Source organism: Centruroides sculpturatus, unplaced genomic scaffold, assembly GCF_000671375.1.
Source record: "Centruroides sculpturatus isolate CEXI.00-Female unplaced genomic scaffold, Cexi_2.0 scaffold187, whole genome shotgun sequence".
Classification (NCBI taxonomy): domain Eukaryota; kingdom Metazoa; phylum Arthropoda; class Arachnida; order Scorpiones; family Buthidae; genus Centruroides; species Centruroides sculpturatus.
In genome coordinates this window covers 214,358-223,503 of record NW_019385662.1, presented here as the reverse complement: position 1 = coordinate 223,503, position 9,146 = coordinate 214,358, and the positions used below count along the sequence as shown (strand labels likewise).

At 30.8% G+C, this 9,146-nt stretch overlaps 1 long non-coding RNA gene across 1 annotated transcript; it reads right to left on the bottom strand.

Annotated features, from left to right (window-relative positions):
- Positions 1 to 920: 920 nt before the first annotated feature.
- On the bottom strand, positions 921 to 4,889 carry LOC111640986. Its single transcript, XR_002759340.1, has 3 exons — positions 4,632 to 4,889; positions 1,568 to 1,618; positions 921 to 1,462 (listed from the first exon to the last, which is right to left on the bottom strand). It is a non-coding gene; the product is annotated as an uncharacterized LOC111640986 (long non-coding RNA).
- Positions 4,890 to 9,146: the final 4,257 nt, after the last annotated feature.

The following is a 9,146-nucleotide window of genomic DNA, read 5'->3' as shown; positions in this document are numbered from 1 at the left end:
AAAATTATTTATATTAATGATGTCTCCAAAGTTCAACGAAGTTTTCACAGAAAAATAACTTATCAGAAATCGCCCGCCGTTTGGTGCGCTGCTCCGCGACGAAAACAAGCTTGAGCAATGGCGACGTCGAACGGTGCACACTCGGTAAGTAATCCTACAATTTTTTGTTTATAGCATAGTTTATACGGATTATTCCCAAAAAAAATTATACATATTTTGGAAATGTTTAGTCGAATTAGTCTAGAATCGATTAATTTTATGGAAGAAAACCTTTCAAACAGCCGTAGTCCGTAAACTTCACACGTGTCGGGCTGTGATTGGCAAGAACTAGTACAAAATTGATTCATAAAGAACGGATTTCGTTATAGGGGGGTCGAATGTATACGAAAGAGCAAAATACACTAATTATTAATTATTGTTTATTTTTAATGAATATGAAATTTTCTCAATTGTAACTGCTAAATTACGATATACATTTTAATGCTAATAATATGAAGATTTAAATTACATTTAACGGAAAATTTTTGAAAACAGTAATTACATTGGTTTTTCTCTTGAATGAATTTGCAAATGTTTGATCAGAGTTCTTTTAGCTGAAAAACTTTGTTTACAATGGTCACAAGTGAAAGGCTTCTCTCCTGTATGAGTTCGCAGATGTTGTATCAGATGCTGTTTTTGTGTAAAACGTTTTTTGCAATGATTACAGGTAAATGGTTTCTCTCCGGTATGAATCTTGACGTGATTAAATAGATTGGTGGAATGGTTGAACTGACGATTACAGTATTTGCAAGACAAGTCCTTCTCCAGTGTGAATCCTCTGATGACATTTAAATCCAATCTTCGAAATGAATTCTTTCTTGCAACTTTCACATCGATACTTCTCATTCTTTGTTTTACGATGAGATAAATCTGTAAAACATGAAAAATACGATAAATGAAAACATAAAAAAAACGCCTGAAAGCAACTGTTAAACTTATTGTCAATCAAATATATTAAAATGTAGATTTAAGCGCAGTATTTTTAAAATTTTGTGCGCAGATAGAAAAGTAATTTGTATCTTCCTCATAAGTTTTCTTAAACTAAAATTTAAAGCTTAAAACTAATTCAATGATATCTTTACAGCATATACAATAACTGCTTACACCAATGCTCACAAAATATTAACATGCATAATCACAATCAAAATTAATGTTATTTATACATATAATTTCTCAAAACAATTTATATAAAGTGCATTTTACAAAATAAAATATAATTTTAAAACATCTTCATTTAAACTTCTGTTTCCCTTCATTTACATAAAATTCTTCTTCTTATTGATGTACTCATGTATCTTTTTACGAGTGACTTCAATTTCAGTATTCCATAAAGAAGATAAATACATCCTTCAACTCTTCTGTTTTCTTGGAAACAATTCTCCACTCATTACACAGAAATGTCCTCTATTGGCCGAAAATGGATCTGAAAATAATAAAAAGTTCTCTGTTAAATAAGATACGGGAATAACGGCACACATTATTTTCTAACTCTAGTTAAATAATTCAAATTTAAAACAAATAATTCTACAGATTCTTTCTTCGACGTTTTACACCAGAAAATTACATCTTCACTTGAAATCTGAAAAAGAAACGAATCCAAATTAACTTTTATTAAAGGATATGTATTTATACATATTAACCGAATTCGTAAAGTGTCATTAATTACAGCGTCCGAAGTATTTTAGAAGCGATGTTTAGAATAAAAGTAGACCAAGTAATATTGTAGTTTATAAAGAATACACCTTTCTATATACCATGTTTTACATCTTTCCTTGAATTAAAACTTATAAAAACCGAAACGTTTTCATGAAAAATGTTTTTAAAATATCTTCAGTAAAGAAGTATCTACTTACATTTTGTCTACAGTTATGAAGAAACTAGTCTCAACAAAGAAACATCAAGGACTTACAATACTGTACTGCTCACGTCAAGTTCATAAATTTCATTTTATATAATCAGAAATGTTTTCAGAAAAATCTCCTGTTCTGTTTCGTAAAAAGTTATCTGACTTTGTTTTTTCATTCCAATGTAATCATTATCGAGATTTTCTTCTTCAATCAACACTATTGATTCGAAATCAAAAAGACAAATTCGAAGAGATGATGAAAAGGCAATCATCTCTGTCGAAGAGATCTCTATCCGCTACCATTCATTTTGTGTTACTCATGAAAGTGCAACAGAAACTGAAAGACTAAGACCATGATTCAAAGACTATGATTCAAGCTCTGAATGAGTGGTGTGATTTCGGACCCCCATAATTGTAGATCCCCTACACCAGCTAAAAAGTCCAAGGAACCTCGAGACCTATCGAGATACACCTCCAAAGGTGAATTTTTAACATGTATTAGTATACTGCCCATTCTCCATGCTCTGCATGTAGTCGTGCGCTTCGGGACGAGTCCCCACACCGCTTAAAACGATATAACATTAATTAAATATTCCACGAACAGTCAAATTGAGTACTCAAAGCCGGCATATTCACTGGGCTAAATAGTCTTAGCGGAGCAACACGACCTGATTTTGGAATGCTGTATCTCGCGAAGGGTCGCTTGTAGAGGTATGGTTCCTTTGACTTTTTTGCTCCTATAGGCATGCTCTACAGCTCTGATAAGATCCCAATCGTCTTATTGTACCGATGTTTCCTTCTATTTCTTCCTAAAATGTTCGCTACCTCAAATAAATTTGAATCTATTTAATAGTTACAATAAAAATATACATTACTGTCACACTACTTCAACATAATTCAACTGTCAATTTTTAAAAAAATAAGTGGCGTCACCTAATGTTTAAAATTCTAAAATTTCTAATTTCTATATCTTAAGAATTCACCTATTATCTATAAGCATAAAACTCAAAAATTGTCGTTTTATTTCGGTATTGGTCAGAAGAAATAAATCCTTTCTAATCTATTCTAAATAATTATTATGTTGAACAGAATTACAAGCCATTGGCTGAGTGAGTGGAGAAACGAATTCACTGAGGAAAATTTATATTTGAATGTTAATCTGTCATATTAGGTCGGAGATTTAATTGTGTATGCAAAGAATATTATAAAATTGTAAGAATTATTTTTTTTCATAAAATAATTAACAACACTACAATTTAAACGCCTTATCAATGATGTATGACGGGTCCTTCATATTTAAGCAAGAAGGCGGGCTGGAAGAAAAATAGTTATGTAAAGACAAAAAGGGCTTATAGCCGGGGAATATTTTGCATTGTAAAAAGGCAAGCAAACGTGCCAGATTATTTCAAATATCCATCTTCTTTTCCCATTTTTCTGGAAAAGTTGATTATACGCACCTTAACCTATTGATGTACAGTACAGTACAGTAATACCCCGACTTACGCGAACCCGGAGTTACGCGATTTTCAAATCTCGTCGAATCGTCTTTTGTTTGAGCGCCACGCAACCCTTAATTACTCACTCCCCCCACACTATTGTTCGGCTTACGTGTTCGGATGTGTCGCGCAGAATCCACACATAGCTACAATTTATTTTGTGTTATTTATTTCTGTATTTGTTATATCTACGGAGACTCGAGAGACTGTACTATGTCATCCAAACTAATTCTTCTGCATCAAACAAGAAAAGAAAAACTTTATCTTTGGAATGTAAAGTTAACATTGGATATGTTCGTAAAGTCGAACGAATTAAACGACAATGACGTCATCGTTATTCCTATTTCGTTAGACTTTTCGAACGTACCCATTATTAAAGACTTCGATACAAAAATGAAAATTTGTGAATTGGCAAAGAAATTTGATCTACCGGAATTGTTGATCAGAACAATTATAAAAGGCAAAGAAAAAATTCTCGAAGCTGTGAAAAATGCTCAATCTGTAAATTTGAGCATCATTCGTAAATGTCACAGTATTATCTCTGAGATGGAAACAATGTTAAAATTATGGCGTAATAATCAAGTAAATGTGAAAAATTGTAAAATAATATAGGCCTAATTACATATGTATTATCTAAGATTTTATTAAACATTTTTTTCTAAATTATTGTTTTCTTTAGTCTCCGGCTCCAATTAAAAATTATTTATATGTATTTATATGCGAAATTATACCCCGACTTACGCGAATTCGACTTACGCGGTTACCGCTCGGACCCACCTATCGCGTAAGTTCGGGGTATTACTGTACTGTACCGTACGTTGACGTATTATACCTTGCATAAAATATCTTGCAATGTATTTTGTAGGAACGTGTTATATCATTTATGAAATTTCCGATATTTTACAGGAAGATTTGTTTCCTAGGGGAGTGACGCTATGAAATTATCGTGATTAAAGGTCGTGGGGTTGGGGAGATAAAGGGATCGTGTATATTTTCAGTAGGGTCAAGACTTAATAACGTAAATATTAATAACGAGGAAAAACCGAGAATTTTTTTTTATTTTTATAAAAGCCATCCCTACCCTAAAAATTAAGATTTTTGCCATTTTATAATTATCAAAAATATAAAGTTTTTAAATAAAATATCATAACAGATGGCGGAACCTATTATAGCCAGAAACTTAAGCAACTCGTTGCTAGTTTTTTATAATCTGTATTCGAATCTTTCAAAACAAAGAGAAATGTACTTACGTTTTCTTTAAACTAATCAACAAATTAATGAAGAAACGTCAGAAACTTTTAATATTCCTTACGGTTATTTCATAAATTTAAATTTCATCCCAAATTGCAAAACACCAAAAAATCTCTTTGTCGTTATCTCTACCAACCTTTTTCCTCTTCCAAAAATCATCGGCCGATTTCCTTTTCTAATTAATGCTTTATTTAAAATTAATGTATATCGTTACCCCAAACGTCTTTTAAGCGGACTCACGTAACTGAATCTGAAATTTAAAAAGTAATTAAGTGGCGCCGTCTGTAATTCAAAACACACACAAAAAAAATCAGTAATATTTTTAATTACTTTTTTCAAAAACGAAATTATTGACATAAAATTTCAAATGACATTTTACTTAAAAGTTGCTGCATATGTCATCAAATAAAAAATTTCAATTTAAATATTTTCTAATCATTTATACTACGTATAAATGTTTAGAAAATTTAAAAGAATGACAAAAATTAAAATATTCAAATGCAGAAATTAAAGAAAAAGGCTAAAATTAACTACAAAACGAAAGGTAATCCGATTGTATTTTTTGATTACAATAAATGTAAAAATCGAATTTTCGATATTGAAGCGCATTTATTGAGGCGGAGCGATAGCGAAGCCTGTTCTATGTGGCTTACAGAATTGCGTTTGATCTCAAAACCTATTCCATCGATTTTGATTAAATTTTACCATTTTCAATTAATTGCGATGAGGAATCCAAGAATACGATTTTTAAAAAAAGGATCCATGATTTCGTTTTCGAGATATAAGAACTTTGTCATGCGATGTATGTTTTGCGGTCGCAAGCACACCTTCTATGGGCTTATAGATTTGAGTTTGTTCCCAAAATTTAATGGACCGATTTTGATTAAACTTTGTTCTCCCCGTTTTCTCGCTGAAATTTTTTATTTGTGTGTATTGAAAGTTAATATTGTCTTTGTTACATCTTTTAACACCAATAAATACATATTTTTAATTAGGTGCGCGCATTTTAAATAAGATAATGATAATTATCTTAAATACTGTTAATTTGTATTTTATCATCATCAAATTAAATAATCTTTGATAATAAAATCAGAATTTTTTTGTAACTATTTTTGCGCAATTAACAGGTGTAAATACAGGTAAACCCTGTATAACACGGCACTTCTATAGCACGGATTCACTCTAACACGGTTCGAGAAATGGGTAAAACCCTCGTACAACATAAAATGTAATAAATTTTTACATTCTTAAGTATTAATAGTTCACAAAAATTATTATTTTCGTGAACTGTTAGTACTTTAGTATGTAAATTTTCTTTTCTCGCCTTTTGTCCATACCTTTTTGTCCTTCTCGAAACTTGTTTCAATTTTGCCAGATCTCGATGCTTCTGCTTCTGTTGTTGCCAGATGTTTTTCCCTTATTCCATAAGTGCTTAGCACCATATAAGAAAATTAATAAAGATCTTTTAACTAGAAGCAAGCAATCTAAAATTACATACTTTTTACAAAAGGTAAAGCATGAATCTGAAAATAATGCAGAAAAATGCTCAGAGGATAAGGATAACTTGCCGAAAAGAAAACGATCTCGGTTAATAGTGCTTTTAGTGATGACGAAGAAAACACTGTTTAATTTATATTAATACGTATCACCTAAAAAAATTTTAATAAAGATATTTATCTTAATTATGAAAATATAATAGCATGTTTTTATAATTTTTGGAACCTAACCCTCCTTTTCGTACTAGTTCTTTGTTTCGTATAACACGGATTCGCAAAACACGGCAATTTTTTGAAACGTAACTATCGTGTTATACGGGGATTACCTGTATGTAGCGTTTAATTAAAATGTTGGTTATTTTAAGTTTTATTATATTTTACTTTTATCAATCAATGCAGATGACATATTAAACAACTTTCAAGTAAAATATCATTTGAAATTTTATGCTCAAATATTTCGTTTTTGAAAAAGTAATAAAAATATTGTTTTTTTTTTTGTATTTTGAATTACAGACGGCGCCACTTAATTACTTTTTGAATTTCAAATTCCTTTGCGAGAGTCAGCTTGAAAAAAGTTTGAAGTAAGGAAATACTATAAAATTTTCTATTTTTAATACATCACGCGCTTTCTCCTAATTTTGATATTGTAAAAGACCTCACTAATATAGAGGTGTCCTAAACAATAGTAATTTTTGGGGGCGTCGCACATAAAAAGAGATATAAGCGAAAACTCATCGGATTACTTATCGACTAGGCACAGTGGAAACCGCCATTGCCTAACCTTGTTTACATCGCGGAGTAACACGCTACAGGCGGACGCTTACAAATGGTATCACGTGACCTCGCTGAGGCGTTTCCGTGGACTTATTTTCTGGCGGAAGAATTCATTCTTTTCTGGCTGCACTTTGGAGGAATCAGGTGATCAGCAATGACGTCTGTTTAATATCACATGATTTTTCTATTTGAAGAAAATTTTAACAGTTCTAAATTTAAAATTAAAACCAATTTACATTTATTTTACAGAGGCATAGCCTCAAATGAAAGGTCGTCTCTGTAAGTGAAGATTTGTGTTTTTTTTTTTTTTAATTTTAACGGTAGTGAAAAGGACGATCTGAAGACATTTTTGTATTCTTCGTTATAATTAAATTTTGTTTCATGAATATTCTTTACGTACGATACAGTGTTGTACATAACATAATACTAAACATATTTACTTTATCTTCTAGTAAAAATTATCATTATTATGAAGAAAATGGCAAAGAACAATTGTAATGAATCTCGAACACCGTCTTCTTTCTGTCAGCTTCAATCCGGCTTTGTATTAGAAAATATTCATCACATAGTTAAAAACATTCTTGAATATTTACCTAATAAAGAATTAAATAAATGCAAAAATGTTTGTGTTCTATGAAATGACGTGGTAGAAGAAATCTTGAGGAACAGAGTAATAATAGTTACTAAAGTAAAGCTTTCAATAATTACATTTATAAGTGTACGATAAGCAAATGTTCGCGTTTAATTAATCTGAAAAATTAAAAATTTTTCCGTATTAGAAATTTCCACGATATTTAGCATACAATTCCATTGACAGTCCATCAATTTTGGGTCCTTTTATGAACACAACAAATGTCCAGTGCTGTTTTCCAGAAATAGCAATAAGACTGAAGGTACCAAAATGTAAAAAGGAGAGTTTCATATCCGAAATCGAAACACGGGTGCATCCAAAGTCGCCGAAGTCATTTCCCTTTATGAAAAATATACATTTTTATTATATTGACAATGCCAACGTTTCCATTTTGAGAACAAAATAATTCCGCTATTATCAATGAAATTAAAATTGTTTTTACATAAACGTGATGAGTTAGTCATAGAGAGACACATTAAAAATTAAAATTATTTCAGTAATCAAAAATTGGACCGGCCATTTAAAAGTTATATTTAAATTCAATATAGAAAATAAATATTTTTTAATTTAAACTTAAAACGTCAACTATTATTAGGACTTATTATATTGGATAACTGGTTCTGCAAATTAAGTATACAAAGTCAGAAAAATAGTCTTTATTTATCACCTGTTTGAATAGATTTGAATAAATATTTTTTCAGTTTATCGATAATCAATGTTTTTAATTATAGAAAACAAATATTTTAATTTAATTTATAAAATGTAAACACAATTGCATGTAGGTACTATCGGGAGAAAATTATTCACCTGTTAAATTTAATGTCGTCATGCAAATGGTAACATCAACGTGACGTCAGTTCATGCAACGGTATTGAGTTTTGGTGTAGAAACAACTGAATGTTTCAAATAATAGAGTGAAAAGTATGAACAAGTGTTGCTGTGTTTTTATGATTTTCGTTTGTTCTGATTTAATAATTAGAACACAAGCAGGTGAGTAAATACAAATGCAATTTTTATTCCGAAGTGTTCGAAATGCGAAAAACATTGGCCTATTTTGTAATTTATAATTGCTTAAACTAATATTTATATTTATAGCAAATTCAATTGTAAAATAATGTAAGTAATGTTTAAATAAATAAATAAATAATAGTAATAATAATCCCATAAAAAAACTGGTGAAACCAGGTTGAAAAAGTAAAGCCCAGCAAAAACATCTCAATAAATGAAACTTTTGAAAGTTGTGGCATAAGAATACTGAAAACAGATTTGACAGTAAGACGTAAATAAAGTGCACATTACACAGACTACAACCACAGGATGTTTTGGATGAAGCAATGTCACCATGATAATAAAGTGAGGAAACCAAACATCGTCACAGAAAAAGGCTTCGAGCTTTATTTTGTGCTTCGAACTTCCTTCACTAATATTGCTTAAAGATGGTCTAACGTCCAGGCAAATTAATGTAACTAAAGCTCGAAGCCGAGTGAATAAAACCACTGAACATTGGTAGGTTGGTCGCGCCCCTCCAAATGGTTCTCTTCACGTTTGTAACTCCTAAATAGGATCAGTTTCCCACAAAAGACTTCCTGAGAGATTGCCCCCTCGGCAGATTG